Raw genomic sequence first — 18,255 nt, 5'->3', positions numbered from 1 at the left:
TAGGTACAATGAAATTTGATTTCTTATTATGTTGCATCTTAGGTGGAAATGTTTAAGATTAACAATTTATGTACTGAGAAGATGCAAAGGTGACAGAAAGTTTACATTTACAGGATGGCACCACCTATGCTGTCCAGAAAGATTTTGCGCCTCTCACTCCTGGGCAGCCACCTCCCACTCTACAGTGTGACCCGAAAATCCGTTTACATTTGAAAATGCAGTAATTCACGGAAGAATGTAGGCAGAGATGTATAAGCTGACCCACGTGCCTGAAATAACACGAGATTTTTTATTTGGTCATCAGTTTTCTGACTGGTTTAATGCGGCCCACCACGAATTCCTGCGACCTATGTCCTCAATTATTTGCTGGATCTATTCCAATATCTGTCATCCTCTACAGTTTTTACCCTCTACAGCTCCCTCTAGTACCATGGAAGTCATTCCCTCATGTCTTAGCAGATGTCTTATCATCCTTTCCCTTATCCTTATCAGTGTTTTCCACATATTCCTTTCCTCTCCGATTCTACGCAGAACCTTCTCATTTATTATCTTATCTGTCCATCTAATTTTCAACATCCATCTGTAGCACCACATCTCAAATCCTTCGATTCTCTTCTGTTCCGGTTTTCCCAAAGTCCATGTTTCACTACCAATACAATGCTGTACTCCAGACGTACATTCTCAGAAATTTCTTCCTCAAACTAAGGCCGATATTTGATATTAGCTGACATCTGTTGCCCAGGAATGCCTTTTTTGTCATAGATAGTCTGCTTTTGATGTCCTCCTTGCTCCGTCCGTCACTAGTTATTTACTGCCTAGGTAGCAGAATTCCTTGACTTCATCTACTACCTGACCATCAATCCTGATGTTAAGTTTCTCGCTGTTCTCATTTCTACTACTTCTCATTACCATCGTCTTTTTTGATTTACTCTCAATCCATACTCTGTACTGATCAGACTGTTCATTCCGTTCAGCACATCATGTAATTCTTCTTCACTTTCACTCAGGATAGCAATGACATCAGCGAATCGTATCATTGATATCCTTTCACCTTGAATTTTAATTCCACTCCTGAACATCTCTTTTATTTCCTTATTTCCATCACTGCTTCCTCGATGTACAGATTGAACAGTAGGGGAGAAAGATTACATCCTTGTCTTACACCTTTTTTAATACGAGCACTTCGTTCTTGGTCGTCCACTCTTATTATTCCCTCTTGGCTGTTGTACATATTGTATATGACCCGTCTCTCCCTATAGCTTACCCCTAATTTTCTCAGAATTTCGAACATTTTGCAGCATTTTACATTGTCGAACGCTTTTTCCAGGTCGACAAATCCTATGAAAAGTCTTGATTTTTCTTTAGTCTTGCTACCATTATCAACCTCAACGTCAAAATTGCCTCTCTCGAGTCTTTACTTTTCTTAAAGCCAAACTGATCGTCATGTAGCGCATCCTCCATTTTTTCCCGTTCTTCTATATAATATTCTTGTGAGCAACTCGGATGCATGAGCTGTTAAGCTGATTGTGCGTTAACTCTCGCACTTGTCAGCTCTTGTCATCTTCGGAGGTGTGTGGACGATGCTTTTCCGAAAGTCTGGTAGTATGTCGCCAGACTCATACATTCTACACACCAACGTGAACAGACGTTTAGTTGCCACTTCCCCCAACGATTTTAGAAATTCTGATGGAATGTTATCTATCACTTCTGCCTTATTTGATCTTAAGTCCTACAAAGCTATTTTAAATTCTGATTCTAATACTGGATCCTTTATCTCTCCTAAATCGACCCCTGTTTCTTCTTTTATCACATCAGACAAATGTCCTCACTCATAGAGGCTTTCAGTGTATTCTTACCGCCTAAGAGGCTTTCAGTGTATTCTTACCGCCTATACGCTCTCTCCTCTGCATTTAACAGTGGAATTCCCGTTGCACTCTTAATGTTATGAACCTTCCTCTTAACGTCACTGAAGGATGTTTTAACTTTCCTGTATGCTGAGTCTCTCTTTCCGACAATCATTTCTCTTTCGATGTCTTCCATTTTTCAAGTAGCCTTTTCGTCTTACCTTTCCTGCACTTCCTTTTATTTCATTCCTCAGCGACTTGTATTTCTGTATTCCTGAGTTTCCCAGAACACTTTTGTACTTCCTCCTTTCATTGATCAATTGACGTATTTGTTCTGTTATCCATGGTTTCTTCGCAGTTACCTTCTTTGTACCTATGTTTTCCTTCCCAACTTCTGTGATGGTCCTTTTTAGATACGTCCATTCCTCTTCAACTGCCCTGCCTACTGCGCTATTCCTTATTGCTGTATCTATAGCGTTAGAGAACTTCAACCGTGTGTCGTCATTCCTTAGAACTTCCGTATCCCACTTCTTTGCGCATTGATTCTTCCTGACTTCAGCCTACTCTTCATCACTATTTTATTGTGATCTGAATCTATGTCTGCTCCTCGATACGCCTTACAATCCAGTATCTGTTATCGGAATCTCTGCCTGATCATGACGTAATCTAATTGAAATCTTCCCGTATCACGCGGCCTTTTCCAAGTATGCCTCCTACTCTTGTGATTCATGAGCAGAGTATTCGCTATTATTAGCTGAAACTTGTAACAGAACTCAATTAGCCTTTGTCCTCTCTCACTCCTTGACCCAAGCCCATACTCGCCTGTAACCTTTTCTTCTACTCCTTCCCCTACAACTGCACTCCAGTCTCCAATGACTATTAGATTTTCATATCACTTTACATACTGTATTACCCTTTCAATATCCACATACACTTTCTCCGCCTCTTCATCTCCAGATTGCGACGTTGGCATGTATACCTGAGCCGGCCGGGGTGGCCGAGCGGTTCTAGGTGCTACAGTCTGGAACCGCGCGACCGCTACGGTCGCAGGTTCGAATCCTGCCTCGGGCATGAATGTGTGTGATGTCCTTCGGTTAGTTAGGTTTAAGTATTTCTAAGTTCTAGGGGACTGATGACCTCAGAAGTTAAGTCCCATAGTGCTCAGAGCCATTTGAACCATGTATACCTGAACTATCGTTGTCGGTGTTGGCTTGCTGTCGTTTCTGATAAGAACAACCCTGTCACTGAAATTTTCACAGTAACACACTCTCTGCCCTACCTTCCTATTCATTACGAACCCTATTCCCGTTATACCATTTTCTGCTGCTGTTGATATTACCCTATACTCATCTGAGCAGATATCCTTGTCTTTCTTGCCCTTCACTTCACTGACCCCTACTATATCTAGATTGAGCCTTTACATTTCCCTTTTCAGATTTTCTTGTTTCCCTGCCACGTTCAAGCGTCTTACATTCCATGCCCCGTAGAACGTTATCCTTCCGTTGGCTATTAAGTCTTTTTCTCATGGTAACCTCCACCTTGTCAGTCTCCTCCCGGAAATCCGAATGGGGACTATCCCGGAATCTTTTGCTAACGGAGAGGTCATCATGACAGTTCTTCAATTACATGCCACATGTCCTGTACAGACACGTTACATTTCTTTAACGCAGTGGTTTCCATTGCCTTCTACATCATCATGACGTTAATCACTGCTAATTCTCCCGCCTTTAGGGGCAGTTTCCCACCCCAAGGACAAGAGAGAGCCCTGAACCTCCGTCCGCTCCTGCGCCCTATTTGACAAGGCCGTTGACAGAATGAGAGGTGACTTCTTATGCCGGTAGTTTTCGGCCGCCAATGCTGATTATTAATCAAAATTTAAGCAGCAGCGGGATTCGAACCCGGGACCGGAGACGTTTTGATTATGAATGAAAGACGCTACCCTTTCTTTTTCTTAATCTCATTTTGTTCGTTGTATCTGCTCGGGGCTGACATCGCAAGACACCCGTTTCAGTTCGTCGTTGATCCACTAGCTCAGTTTTTTTTACTACAGAAGGCAGCTAACCATCTGAGCCCCTAGACCACAGGATTATCGGCACCAATAACGAGTGCAGAAACTGCCCAACAGATGGCGCTAGACGGCAACATGTCAGTGACAACACACGAGTGGGCGAGGTACATCAAAATGTTAGCTAATCACGTCATCCCTAGCCATGCTCTCTCTCATTTTAACAACATTGCCAGTCAGATTAGCATTCATGTTTTAGGTCAGATCTCGGTGCTCCACAGTACTAAATTTTGTATTGTGGTTCATGACTTTTTTACGTGGAGAAATTGTGCACAGAATTTTCATATCAATGCAAGTGTAACTTGTAGAGGATTTGTACCCGAGGGACCATAGTGGAGGCTATGGACAACAGGGAGAGAGATGAATTGGAGGCCACAAACGTTGAGTGCAGCGACTTGGTTGTGTGAGTGATTCTGGGAAGCAGTTCTCAGTTGATCTTACCTGTAGAGGAACATGTGGCCGAAGCCCTCGCCTCCTTACCGTTTAGGGTCAGGCAAAAGGATGAAAATTCGCAAAACGTTTTACCTGGGCAAGGTGGCAGTCCACCGTGAAGGTGGTCAGATGACGAAAAGTCGTTGGAGGAAGCCATTTAAGACAGATTCTTGTAAACTGAGCTTTTTGGTAAACGGTAGGTAGGTCATAAAACTCAGTGCATTCTGATATTAGAAGCTGGGACGATACGGACAGAGTAGCTTCATGTGCGTGTTTCGTAGAGGCGAGACTGTAAACCACCTGCCCCACCCCCACCCTGACGCCAAGAAGACGTCAGGCTCTTTTAGTGAGCGACAAAAACATATATTTCATGGGTGCGACTATCTGGGTAGCTTAACAGCATTCTTTCAGAAGTTGGAAGTAGTCAGTCCAGAAAGATTACTTGTTTAGGTAGGTGTGTGTTTTTTGCCAAAACATATCCATGCTGTAAGAACAACGCCTCCCTGAAGTCTGTATCATGTAGGAAGGCGGCCCAATTTCCAGCCCTTCTGCACATCCCCCTCCACTAGCCACTGGCAGATAATAATGTTCATTATCCTTCTGAGCGACTAGCAGCGAGTTACAAGTTAGACAGCGGGCATCTCCCTCCTACATTCAGGAATTAAAAAAAAAAAGAAAAGTCAGGTGGCAGCAATAAATGTGAACTGCTTCACAAGCAGCCGAGGGGGATTATTTACCGCATTTATAACTTTTTCAAACGCGAATTTGACAGCAGGTCTCCTACAACCTGTAACACAAATGGATGATTTCAACAACGATGTTTTAAAGTGCACCCTGTGAATGATGAATGCCTGACATCACAAAAGCATGTCACATTAATGCAGGAGAATATTGGCTTCAATGGTAAGCGCTTCATCGACGTAATGAATTGTAAAATATGTTGGTTCCAGGTATATTAAGAAGAGAGTTTTTAGTTGATAAAAGTTTCATAGGTGCAGCAAAAACTACATCGCGTATGAAGATTGACGATAGAAGAGAAGGAAGTAGTTATCAGTGTATTACCTTGATGAAACATGGGTCAATTGGAATCAATTCAGGCAGATCTGCTGGAAAATGAGTGATGGTGCTGGTGGTTTTAAAGTTTTCGTAAGAATGGGTTCTCAGATAATTATTCTGCAGCCTGACTCTTCTTCTGGTTTTGTTTCTGAGAATAAACTTTTATTTACATTTAAGAAAAACAGCAGTTACTGCCGTTTGGAAATGAACGCTGTCAATTTCGTGACGTGATTCAGAATTCTTGTCTTAGCCTGCCTCGAAATCGGTCATTGCCAGTTATAATTAAACTGTTACAGAGAAAACACGAAGTACAAACACCAGAAAATCGGATATTTTTCACTGGCTTAAAATTAAAAATTTAATCACAGTATAAATCAGACTCGTGCCGATCCCCTGTAGCTCGTTAATTTATGCAAGTCAAGTGAAATAATGTACATACTTGACTTCCTTGCACGTGAATGGCGCCACACAGTTATGCGTTTACTCACGTGTCACCGTCAGTGTGGCCCTAGGAAATTAATTTCGGCAAAGGGTTAAGACCATGTCGTTCAAAAAAAAATGTGTTTGTCAACACATCAGTTGCATACACAATAATGAGAACTTCCCGGTCTTTTTGAATAGGAAATTGTATCCTTCGAATTATGCAGACTATAATGTTCAACATATTGCCCAAGGAGAAGTTAAGCTTAACATTTCTCTCATGACGATTTATCGAAATTGGTTTTAACTTTTACTATTCTCTTCATAGATTTGAACGTATAATGCTATATACCGAAGACAAATGAGCCAGACTGTTGTCCGCAGCAACGCAGTTCGGCAACGTGGACTTTGTTTGGCCCCTCCATGCTGCCGTGCATGTGCAGTTCTCATCCCTCCACTCCTCCTTACCACTCCGCCTCCATGCGCAGAACCGCCTTCCTACATGATGCGGGCTATAGTCTAAAATCTTTTTTCAGACAAGAGAGATTTGGAGCTGCTGATTGGCTCCTCTTAGAATATACAAAGAGGAGGCTTGCTCTCCTCAGCGTGTCTGGGTTGTCTACCTGGCAACAGAAATGTCAATAGGGGAGATTCAATTAGTAGACAGTTCGATTGGTTTGTGCCATGTGGGGGGTTTCGTTTTTGCTAATTCATCTCCCGTACCGAGGCTTTTTGGAAAATGGTTCTCCTTTGTCTTCTGCTCCTCCCCTGGTAGAGAACTTCAGGTCTTTCCCTAGTGGGTGATACTTGTGGTCTGTATTTTGCCGGCCCACTGAAATCTGCCGAGATTTCAGGGCTTTGATAGGGATGTTTCCCGTGTTCTGATAATCAGAACGCCAGACCGTGTAGTTTTTTCAAATTTTCGAGGACGCGTCAGCACGCTACATCTGTCGCAGCGCACTGTTCCTCACCCACGCCGCACAGTTTTCTGCTGCTACCTGAATCAAGGTGAAAGGGTAAAGTATTGCTGCACCAGCGTAGGGTTGTTAAATTATATTCACAGCTCCCAGTTCTCAGGTGGACTATAGTTTGTGGTATACGTGGTCGTAGTTGATTCCATTTGAATAGATCTGGGTCTCACAGTGGATTAATGTACACAAAGTCAGACTGCGTTGTAAACGGGATTAATTCAGAGGAGAGAATTTGTATGCCTTCCACCCCAATGTATGCTTTGCCAATGAAACACCACTCCTTTTCCGATTTGTTTTTGTCATTTTTATATAGGGTTTATCAGTTAGTTGTAGTTACAGAAGGATTAATAAAACTTGTCATTATTTTGTAAATTTACATACGCCGCTGCTCTCATCCATACTCCCTCAACTATTGACTGTTTCCGTTTTATTGCGGTGGTACATGGATAGACCAGCAATCTAAGGTTCAACCTTATTAAATTAATTAATTTGATTATTAACTACTTGAGTTCTGAAAGTGTCCACAGGCATAGACAGCAAAATTTCCATGAGTAAATCCACTAATTTATATATAAAAACTAATTTTGTAGCTGATGATTTGAAGGTTATTGAGAAGATAGTAATTTTCTGCAAGTAAAAATAATAAAATTTATCATCAATGAGACGTATTTTTATGATTAAAGCAAGCGATGGCTTGCAACGCCTGCTGAAAAGTACGACTTTTATGCAACATGGCGCTCCATCCATATTACTGCACGAGAGAGCGACCTCTTTCGTACATCATTTGGTGAAGATCGTTTGCTAAGCCGCCACTACAGTCAGACTTGGCCTCAGAAGTTCCACGACCTCAGTCTGTGTGATTATTGGTTGTTTTATTACCCTAAATCGCAAGTCTACCTCGATCGTCCGACCTCATTAGAGATGCTAAAAGATAATATCCGACAGTAATTTCTGCCGTACCTACTGCTGTGATGTAGAGTGCTGTTCACAACATTGTCCCTCGACTACAGGTATTGTTGACGAATGACAGCCGAAATGTTGAGCGTTTGTTAAAGAGTGCATCGTCTTTGTTAAAAATCAATTTTTATGCTTTTTTTGCTTTTGTACCATACTAAGAGCCATTAGGTCAAATACAAACATTTTTTTGGTGCTGATGAAGAATACATATATCCTACAGGCGTTTTGGCAGTTGTCTCACTTCCTTTGCCATTATTTCACTCTGCAGGGACCGAGCTTTCAAATAACTTCCAGGAATTCAGCCAGGTAACACTTTCAGCGACCGCCGATATTTGAGACTTTTCCAGCTGAGCTGTCCCATCTTGGAGTTACATTTCGTCAAAATGGTTATAGTGATAGACAGATTGAACGTGCGTTGCACTATCGACCAACTGCACATCGGGTGATTGATGATAATTCTGAGTCGACACCTAAGTCTACTGCCTTTTTGCCTTACGTAGGAAACACATTCAACAAGATCGGTCGTATTTTACGGAAATACGATGTGAAATGTGTTTTCCGACCTCCATCTAAAATTAGAGCGTTTTTGAGTTCTGTTAAGGATGATCTTGGTGTGCGTAAGGCGGGTTTATATCGCATTCCTTGTAGCTGTAGCATGGTATATGTTGGTCAAAGGACCGAAGTACAGAGCATATGCGGCACACACGGTAACAGCAGCCAAGTAGATCTGCTATTGCCGAACATTGCTTGGATACTGGACACCCCATGTTATATAATAACAACGAGATATTGGCATGCACGTCCAGCTATTGGGACAGTGTTATTAAGGAGGCAGTTGAGATTTTACTAGCGGGCAACCTTGTTAACAGGGATGGAGGTTTTTGTTTAAACTCTGTTTGCAATCCGGCTCTCTCCCTTGTCAAAAAATAGAGGGACAGAGTCAATGCTACCTCACCTGCAGGTTCGTAGTCTCACTATCGATAGCTCTGACTTTGGTCATCTTTGGTGGTGGTGGTGGTTTTTGGGGGAAGGAGACCAGACAGCGAGGTCATCGGTCTCATCGGATTAGGGAAGGACGGGGAAGGAAGTCGGCCGTGCCCTTTGAAAGGAACCATCCCGGCATTTGCCTGGAGCGATTTTGGGAAATCACGGAAAACCTAAATCAGGATGGCCGGACGCGGGATTGAACCGTCGTCCTCCCGAATGCGAGTCCAGTGTCTAACCACTGCGCCACCTCGCTCGGTCATCTTTGGTGGCACCAGTATTCAGTGTGTGTGTTATTTTTCCTGCATCAATCCGAGAACCGAGGTTTTGAATTTGCGTGTACATCGCCTGTACGTTGCAATTCGCCTTGAAAATGGCGGAGTGTTCTCCCGCCGAAATATCGGCGGTCGCTGAACGTGTTACCTGGCTGAATTCCCGGAAGATATTTGAAAGCTGTATACTCCAGGAGAAACTCAGGTCTCACAGGGTCTGAGCTGACTCAATGTCTGTATGTACTACCATTAAGGGGTCTCTCACTGTATGTGGTCTGCCTGTATTTAGTCAATATGTTTCGGCGCGATTCTTAATAGTTATCTCTATCGGGTGTATCCCGAGCATCACGTTCAGTTTTCTCCCCTGACGTGGTATCGAACCCCCTCCCTGCCTTACCACCATGCTATTAGTTGCTCTGCTGAGTCTATGTTGTGCCCACACGCTAGTAGCAAAACATATCGTGGACTCGAAGTGAGCACAGTGATCTGTTTGTATTATAGTGATGGGTAATCTGAAGTTCACTGCATTGATCCTAGCAAGTTTCTGCAGCAACTCCTATAGCTTTTTTTTATATATGTATTGATTACACAGGGTGTGTCAAAACGAATCCTCCGGCTTAAAAAAAATGTCATAAGTATTGCTGTTTGAGATATGTGAGTCAACAACGTACTGTTCGAAAGAGCAAACTCTCGACTTTTACATGGTTCCCGCTAGCTAGCAGCAGTGTGCACCCAGTTCAGTTCTAGTGAAAATGGTGTCGGGACAACAAAAAACGTTTTGTGTTCTACGTTTTGCACAGTGCGGGTCAGTAATACTGTTCAGCCCAACTTTCGTACTAGGTATGGTGTGGATCCTCCTACAGCACAGAGCATTAGACGATGGCATGAACAATTCCGAGAAACAGTAAAGGCAAATTTCCGGGGCCTCTCCGAGTGTTGACACAGACGTCCAACGCATCCGCCTTGGTTTCACAGGGAGTCGGCAGAAATCCGTTCGCCGTGCAGCTCGTCAGCTGAAAATGCCCCCGATGTCCGTCTGGCGTGTGTTGTGTCGACGTTTACACATGAAACCATACAAAATTCAGCTACTGCAAGCTCTTCGTGTAGGTGACAAACAATAACGTGTGTAGTTCTATCATTCCGTTCGTGGCAAGATAGAAGATGACAATTTTCTTCCACGATTAATGTTTAGTGACGAGGCAACATTCCATTTAAATGGAAACGTGAACCGTCATAATGTGAGAACATGGGGTATGGAACAACCAAATGAAGTAGTACAACATGAGAGGGGACTCTCCAAAATTTAATGTGTTTTGTGCAGTTTCACGGGGAAAGGTCTATGGTCCATTTTTCTTTACCGAGAACACTGTTACAGGAAACACATATCTCGATATACTTCAGAACTTTCTTTTCCCACATTTGGAGACTGACTCGATCGACTTCATTTACCAACAGGAGGGGGCATGCCACATTGGCATTTGGAAGTGCGTGATTTTTAAATCAAAGTATTATTGAACTATGGATCGGTCGCACTGTACCAAATGATTCACCCTTGCATTACTGGCCTCCAATGCCTGACTCTAAGTGATTATTTCTTCTGGTTGTTTATAAAGGACTCTGTACATGTGCCTCCGTTACCAACAACAATGAACGAACTGAGACATCGCACAACAGCAGTTGTTGAAGTTGTAACTCAAGACATGCTCGCTGGAGTGTGAGAACAATTTGAATGCCGGGTTGATATATGCCATGCATTTAAAGGGGGCATATTAAACAGCTATGGAAAGGTATGAAAAGAAAACTTTTTGTCTCCCGTTCATCAAAAAACAAAATTCATCGTAGATGTTTATTAGTTTCAGAAATACAGACGTGCCAAATCGGATGATTCTTTTTGATACACACTGTAGTTTAATTTCTAGTCCAGGTATGTGCCCAAGTATCTTGTAACCACGTTTCTTTTTATGCTATTTGCTTCTAGTTTAACTGTAGGACTTCTTTTTATGTTCACTTTCAACATAACGTAGAGTCCGTTTATACCACACCAATTGCTCATGGTTTGCAGTAATGCTCATGATTTCACTTCAAGGTGCTCTTTCGAGTTGGTCACTATCACAAGAAGTATATGGAACTACTTGTGTGCGATCGTCCCACTCCATTGATGTTAGCGAGGATTCAGTGGTAATTTTCCAGAAAATGTTCCCTCAAATCGACCCCACAGGCCTCGCTTATTGATCTGTGTCATCATCTTGCGACTCCCTGCTCGCCGTTTGGTGACTCTATTTCTGCTATAGCCGTGAATTATATAGGAATAAGACCAGACTAACAACATTTTTTCTAAAACAAGATGTCTCTTCATAGGAAGTAAAATACATGAATTTATCGTAGATGGAAAAAGTATTGTGGCATGTCAGAGTTATAAATATCTGAGGGTCGTAATCTCAGGTCAGGGTTCCAATACACAAGAAGTAAGGGAGAGACAGCACAAGATAAACAGGCAATCAAGAAGCTGCATGCCGTCCTTTGGTCAGATAAAATTAAGAAAAAGACAAAAATTGTTATATGGATCAATAATGCGAAGCATTTGTTTATGTGGAGCGGAATCCTGGGAAATGACAAACCAAGATAGAAGAAGACTTCAAGGCGTGCAAATGAATTTTTTGAGAAGAAGTTGTAGAGTTTCGAAGCTGGAGATTATCCCAAATAAAGATCAGGAAGCGTATGAAAACTCCCACGTACAAATCGCCAAAGAGGTGGGGATCAGAGTTTAAGATGGGATTGACATGTAATAAGATTAGAGGATGAATGATGGCCGAAAAATATTCTATGTTGGGGACATCCATACAAGAGAAGAAGAGAAAGATGTTGTGCACAACGGAAAAATGAAGTCGAGGAAGATATGCAACAAAGAAATGTGAAAGGTTTATTATACAAGGATAGGCTCGGATACAACGTTCCGAGAAACGGCGTAATTAGGTATAAACAACTCGCAAAAAAAAAAAAAAACACAAAGGTGGTTTTCTTTGTGGCGAGATCTATGTACGAAATTTCAATCGCCAACTTTCTCTTCTGCATGCGAAAATATTTTGCTGACACCCACCTACGTAGGTACAAATGATGATCATAACAAAGTAAGAAAAATCAAAGCTCGAACGGAAAGATTAAGTGTTCCTTTTGCCCACGCGCCATTCGAGAGTGGAATGGTAGAGAAGTACAGGGCTATTACAAATGATTGAAGCGATTTCATAAATTCACTGTAGCTCCATTCATTGACATATGGTCACGACACACTACAGATACGTAGAAAAACTCATAAAGTTTTGTTCGGCTGAAGCCGCACTTCAGGTTTCTGCCGCCAGAGCGCTCGAGAGCACAGTGAGACAAAATGGCGACAGGAGCCGAGAAAGCGTATGTCGTGCTTGAAATGCACTCACATCAGTCTGTCATAACAGTGCAACGACACTTCAGGACGAAGTTCAACAAAGATCCACCAACTGCTAACTCCATTCGGCGATGGTATGCGCAGTTTAAAGCTTCTGGATGCCTCTGTAAGGGGAAATCAACGGGTCGGCCTGCAGTGAGCGAAGAAACGGTTGAACGCGTGCGGGCAAGTTTCACGCGTAGCCCGCGGAAGTCGACGAATAAAGCAAGCAGGGAGCTAAACGTACCACAGCCGACAGTTTGGAAAACCTTACGGAAAAGGCTAAAGCAGAAGCCTTACCGTTTACAGTTGCCACAAGCCCTGACACCCGATGACAAAGTCAAACGCTTTGAATTTTCGGCGCGGTTGCAACAGCTCATGGAAGTGCGAAACTTGTTTTCAGTGATGAAGCAACATTTTTTCTTAATGGTGAAGTGAACAGACACAATGTGCGAATCTGGGCGGTAGAGAATACTCACGCATTCGTGCAGCAAATTCGCAATTCACCAAAAGTTAATGTGTTTTGTGCAATCTCACGGTTTAAAGTTTACAGCCCATTTTTCTTCTGCGAAAAAAACGTTACAGTACACGTGTATCTGGACATGCTGGAAAATTGGCTCATGCCACAACTGGAGACCGACAGCGCCGACTTCATCTTTCAACAGGATGGTGCTCCACCGCACTTTCATCATGATGTTCGGCATTTCTTAAACAGGAGATTGGAAAACCGATGAATCGGTCGTGGTGGAGATCATGATCAGTAATTCATGTCATGGCCTCTACACTCTCCCGACTTAACCCCATGCGATTTCTTTCTGTGGGGTTATGTGAAAGATTCAGTGTTTAAACCTCCTCTACCAAGAAACGTGCCAGAATTGCGAGCTCGCATCAACGATGCTTTCGAATTCATTGATGGGGACATGCTGCGCCGAGTGTGGGAGGAACTTGATTATCGGCTTGATGTCTGCCGAATCACTAAAGGGGCACATATCGAACATTTGTAAATGCCTAAAAAAACTTTTTGAGTTTTTGTTTGTGTGTGCAAAGTATTGTGAAAATATCTCAAATAATAAAGTTATTGTAGAGCTGTAAAATCGCTTCAATCATTTGTAATAGCCCTGTAGCATGAAAATGGTTCGATGAACCATCTGCCGGGCACTTAAGTGTGAATTGAGGAGTAACCATGTAGATGTAGATGTAGGGCCTCTGGGAGCTGCGAGTCTCAAAGACGCGGGCCATCATAAACTGTCGAATGTTTCTCCCATATATCGCATAACTTTCTATGTTCTGTTAATTATTCGAATAGACTGATTAATCGCGTCATCCGTCAATTTTCTGGGTGTAAATCTGAACCGATGTGACCTCAGACGCCTGAGCATTTGAGGACCTGTAGGGTTCAAAAAGGACTCATCCCTGGACCTATACCAACAGCGGAAAATCCGTAGCTAACATTTGAGTTCTGACGGAATTCCGTCTTTGTGGTGTGCGTACTGTAAGACCTTCGGTACACACATCATCAGATTATTTTACTTGTCGCTCTAACGAAGTAGACGAGTGTCAGCAATATGTCTCGTGGTCTTATCGTGGCGTGTTTATCTTCTGCCGTTAGGTCAGACGATAGAAATGCCACTTGCACGCTTAGAGTAGCAGATTGACGGTGACCAACTTTAAACAGAACTTGATTAATTTTCACACACATTTATTAAGATAATAACAATTATAAACCCTACTTAACTTGATTCTGGATGCTATTTACAATCGACAATCTGAAGTTCCTTTGGTTTTGGTACGTTAATCTTATTCTCACATATCTCTGATACTTGACAAAGTGTCTATACATTTCTCTTCATGGCTATGTACAGGAATATGATAATCTTATTAGGCGCAGACTGAAACTTGTCTATAGACTGGTACAGACAAATGCAGACTAATGCAGAAAAATGCAGACTGACTAATCGTAGGTCTGTACACTCGTTATAATACCTCGCGCGTTCAGGTATCACTGCGCGAGTGTGATCCGCGAGGAGAAAAGGTTCTACGTTAGCAGCAATCTCATTGGCTGCGTTACATATTAATACGCGGATCGGCGGGAGCAGAATTTGGTCCGTCTTTATGGCAGCGCCATCTCGTAGTGCGGAGACAGACGTGCGCTGCGCCTGCGCTGTTGTGCTTAGCGGGCGCGCTCTAGTGGGAAAGTTGTGTATGCGCTGACTATGCGGAACTATGTACACAACAGTCTTCAGATTTTTTAAGGCTGACTGTGATTGCCCCCCTCCAGGTTTCAGGTACCTCTCACGTCCGGAGGGTACCGTTAAGAAGTTTCGTCATTTGTAAGGTCTTTTGCGGTGTGATCTGCTGCAGCACTTCTGAATGAATTGCATCAGGGATGCGAGCCTTCTTTCTCTTTAGCCTCTTAATGGCAGAAGCGAAGGGGTGGACAAGCGTGTTCGTCGTGTACTGTGTTTCCAGCTATGCTCGCAATTTCCTGTGTTCAGCTTCGATGGTCATTGGATGTGTATGACAGGGAGGGGCTTATAAAGCTAAAATCCAATCGTTTGCCTCCACTGCTGGGTCATTTCACTACTGTCCTGTCTCAATGTTGATGATGCTGAAGTCACTGTTATTCTCTCGATGAAGAGTTTATAAGGCCCACACCAGTGAATTTCAATTGTTTGTCAGCGTAATTCTCTATTTAACTGGCAACAGGGCTTCCTGATATTGTTCTTTAGCTTATCGAAATTGCTGATGTCTGACTTGTCTCTAGCTGCCGCAGGACATTGCGGCAGGCGTGCAGTCTTCATTTATCTGTGCAGTCCTAGCCAATTCCTCGATCCACGATATTCTATATCTGGGTCTAGTTGTGGTGATTGTAATGGCGGAATACTACGCACTTTTTCATAAGTCGTTCAGTCCATAAGTCCTACGTTGTACACTACCTTTCACTTCGTGTAGTAGGATGGAGAATATATTGTCACAAAGCTTCTCCCAATCCCCCTAGCGTAGGTTAAGGTGACGATCAGACGTCATCTGGATTTAAGTGTCAGAATGAATGCCTGTCACTGAGATATTGCGATCGCTGCGAGTGAGCTGCCCCGTCCTCTCCCACTGTTGTATTTGATGGAGCGCTCTGTTATTTGTTACTGTAGTGTCTATGTTGCTGGGAGCACCCGCTCGATTTAAGAATGTGTATGGCTGCACGAAAAATGTGAAAAAGTCAAAACAGTCTTCTTTGAAATTGAAAAGCAAGGGTGGTAACGATAAGGGTGCAACGGAAATTCCACTGTTAAATGCAGAGGAGAGAGCGGATGGTTGTAAAAAGTACGTTGAAGGCCCCTATGATGGAAAAGCTCTGTGTGATGCGATAGAAGAAGAAACACGATTCGATTTAGAAGAGATAAGGGATCCAGTGTTAGATTCAGGATTTAAAATAGCTAAGATCAAATATAGCAGAAGGTTCAAAAATGGCTCTGAGCACTATGCGACTTAACTTCTGAGGTCAGCAGTCGCCTAGAACTTAGAACTAATTAAACCTAACTAACCTAAGGACATCACACACATCCATGCCCGAGGCAGGATTCGAACCTGCGACCGTAGCGGTCACGCGGTTCCAGACTGAAGCGCCTTTAACCGCACGGCCACACCGGCCGGCAGAAGGTTCAAAATGGCTCTGAGCATTATGGGACTTAACTGCTGAGGTCATCAGTCCCCTGGAACTTAGAACTACTTAAATGTAAGTAACCTAAGGACATCACACACATCCATGCCCGAGGCAGGATTCGAACGTGCGACCTTAGCGGTCGCGCGGTTCCAGACTGTAGCGGCTAGAACCGCTCGGACAGCAGAAGGGATAGATAACATCTCATCAGGATTTCTAAAAAAAATTGGGGCATGTTGCAGCAAAACGACTGCTCACGTTGGTGTATAGAATGTATGAGTTAGGCGATATACTATCTGACTTTCGAAGAAATATTATCCACACAAATCAGAAGAGAGGGAGAGCTGACAAGTGCGAGAATTATAACACAATCAGGTTAACAGTTCATGTATCCAAGTTGCTGACAAGAATAATATGCAGTAGAATGGAAAAGAAAATTGAGGATGGGTTAGATGACAATCAGTTTGGCTTTGGTAAAGGTAAAGGCACCAGAGAGGCAGTTCTGACGTTGCGGTTGATAATGGAAGCAAGACTAAAGAAAAAGCAAAACACTTTCATAGGATTTGTCAACCTGGAACAAAGTTCGACAATGTAAAATGGTGCAAGATATCCGAAATTCCGAGAAGAAGAGAGGTAAGCTATAGGGAGAGACGGATAATATTCAATATGTACAAGAGCCAATAGTTAATAATAAGAGCGGAAGACCAAGAACAAAGTACTGTCATTAAAGCGGGTGTAAGACAGGGATGTAGTCTTTCGCCCATACTGTTCAATCTATACAGCGAAGAAGCAAGACGGAAATAAAAGAAATGTTCTGCAGTGGAGTCAAAATTCAAAGTGAAAGGATATCAATGATACAATTCGTTGATGACACTGCTATCCTCAGTGAAAGTGAAGGAGAACTGCATAATCTGCTGAATAGAATGAACAGTGTAACGCTTACAGAATATGGATTGAAAGTAAATCGAAAGACGAAAGCAATGAGAAGCAGCAGAAACAGCGAGAAACTTAACATAAGGATTGATGATCACGAAGTAGATGAAGTTAAGCAATTATACTACCTAGGCAGCAAAATAAACAATGACGGACTCAGCAAGGCTACAGAAAAAGCAAAATAACTCTGGCAAGAAGGGCTTTCCTACCAAGAGAAGTCTACTAGTATCAAACACAGGTCTCAATTTCAGGAAGGAATTTCTGAGAATACGCGTGTGGAGCGTAGGGTCGTATGATAGTGAAACATTGACTGTGGGAAAACCGAAACAGTAGTGACTCGAAGCATTTGAGATGTAGTGCTACAGACGAATGTTGAAAATTAGGTGGACCGATAAAGTAAAGAATCAGGAGGTTCTGTGCAGAATTGGAAAGTAATATGTGGAAAACACTGACAAGTGGAAGGAATAGGATGATAGGACATCTGTTAATACACCAGATGTAGATGTCTAATTACAGATACTTGCTACAGATGTAACTATGTACTCAAGACTTTGGTAGGTCGAGGAACACTCATCCCTGACCCTTCACATGGTCCCTGTATGTTTTGTCTATATTGAGTCCTTCCGCTCGCCTTCTGCAAGCCTAACTCGTGCTTTCACTCAGCGCGTGCGAGTTTCGTCGGTGAGTTTTCGGTTCATAATATTTTTCTGTCCGTTTGTTCCGCTGTAGGGTAGCAGATAATATACCCATTTCGGTGCGTTCGTCACTTTAAGAGTCGTTGCGGCGTCTGAAATATTTCTTGAGACTCTATCTTATTTAACTACACTGAAGCGCCAAAGAAACTGGTATAGGCATGCGTATTCGAGTACAGAGACATGTAAACAGTCAGAATACGGCGCTGCGGTCGGCAACGCGTATTATAAGAGAAAAAATGCCTAGCGCAGTTGTTAAGATTGGTCACTGCTGCTACAATGGCAGGTTATCAAGATTTAAGTGAGTTTGAACGTGTTGTTATAGTCGGCGCACGAGCTATTGGACACAGAATCTCCGAGGTGGCTATCAAGTGGTGATTTTCCCGTAAGACCATTTCAAGAGTGTACCGTGAATATCACGAATTCGGCCAAATATCAAATCGCCGACGTTGCTGCTTCCGGAAAGAGATCCTTCAAGAACGAGACTAACGACGACTGAAGAGAATCGTTCAACGTGACAGATGTGCAAACCTTCCGCAAATTGCTGCAGATTTCT

At 42.8% G+C, this 18,255-nt stretch overlaps 1 protein-coding gene across 1 annotated transcript in view; it reads right to left on the bottom strand.

The window, feature by feature from the left end:
- The window catches only part of LOC124776043, a 247,507-nt gene that overhangs the window by 60,142 nt on the left and 169,110 nt on the right, over positions 1-18,255 (bottom strand). The window lies entirely within an intron of this gene.

This window comes from Schistocerca piceifrons, chromosome 2 (genome assembly GCF_021461385.2).
Source record: "Schistocerca piceifrons isolate TAMUIC-IGC-003096 chromosome 2, iqSchPice1.1, whole genome shotgun sequence".
Classification (NCBI taxonomy): domain Eukaryota; kingdom Metazoa; phylum Arthropoda; class Insecta; order Orthoptera; family Acrididae; genus Schistocerca; species Schistocerca piceifrons.
This window is presented reverse-complemented; position numbering and strand designations above follow the sequence as displayed.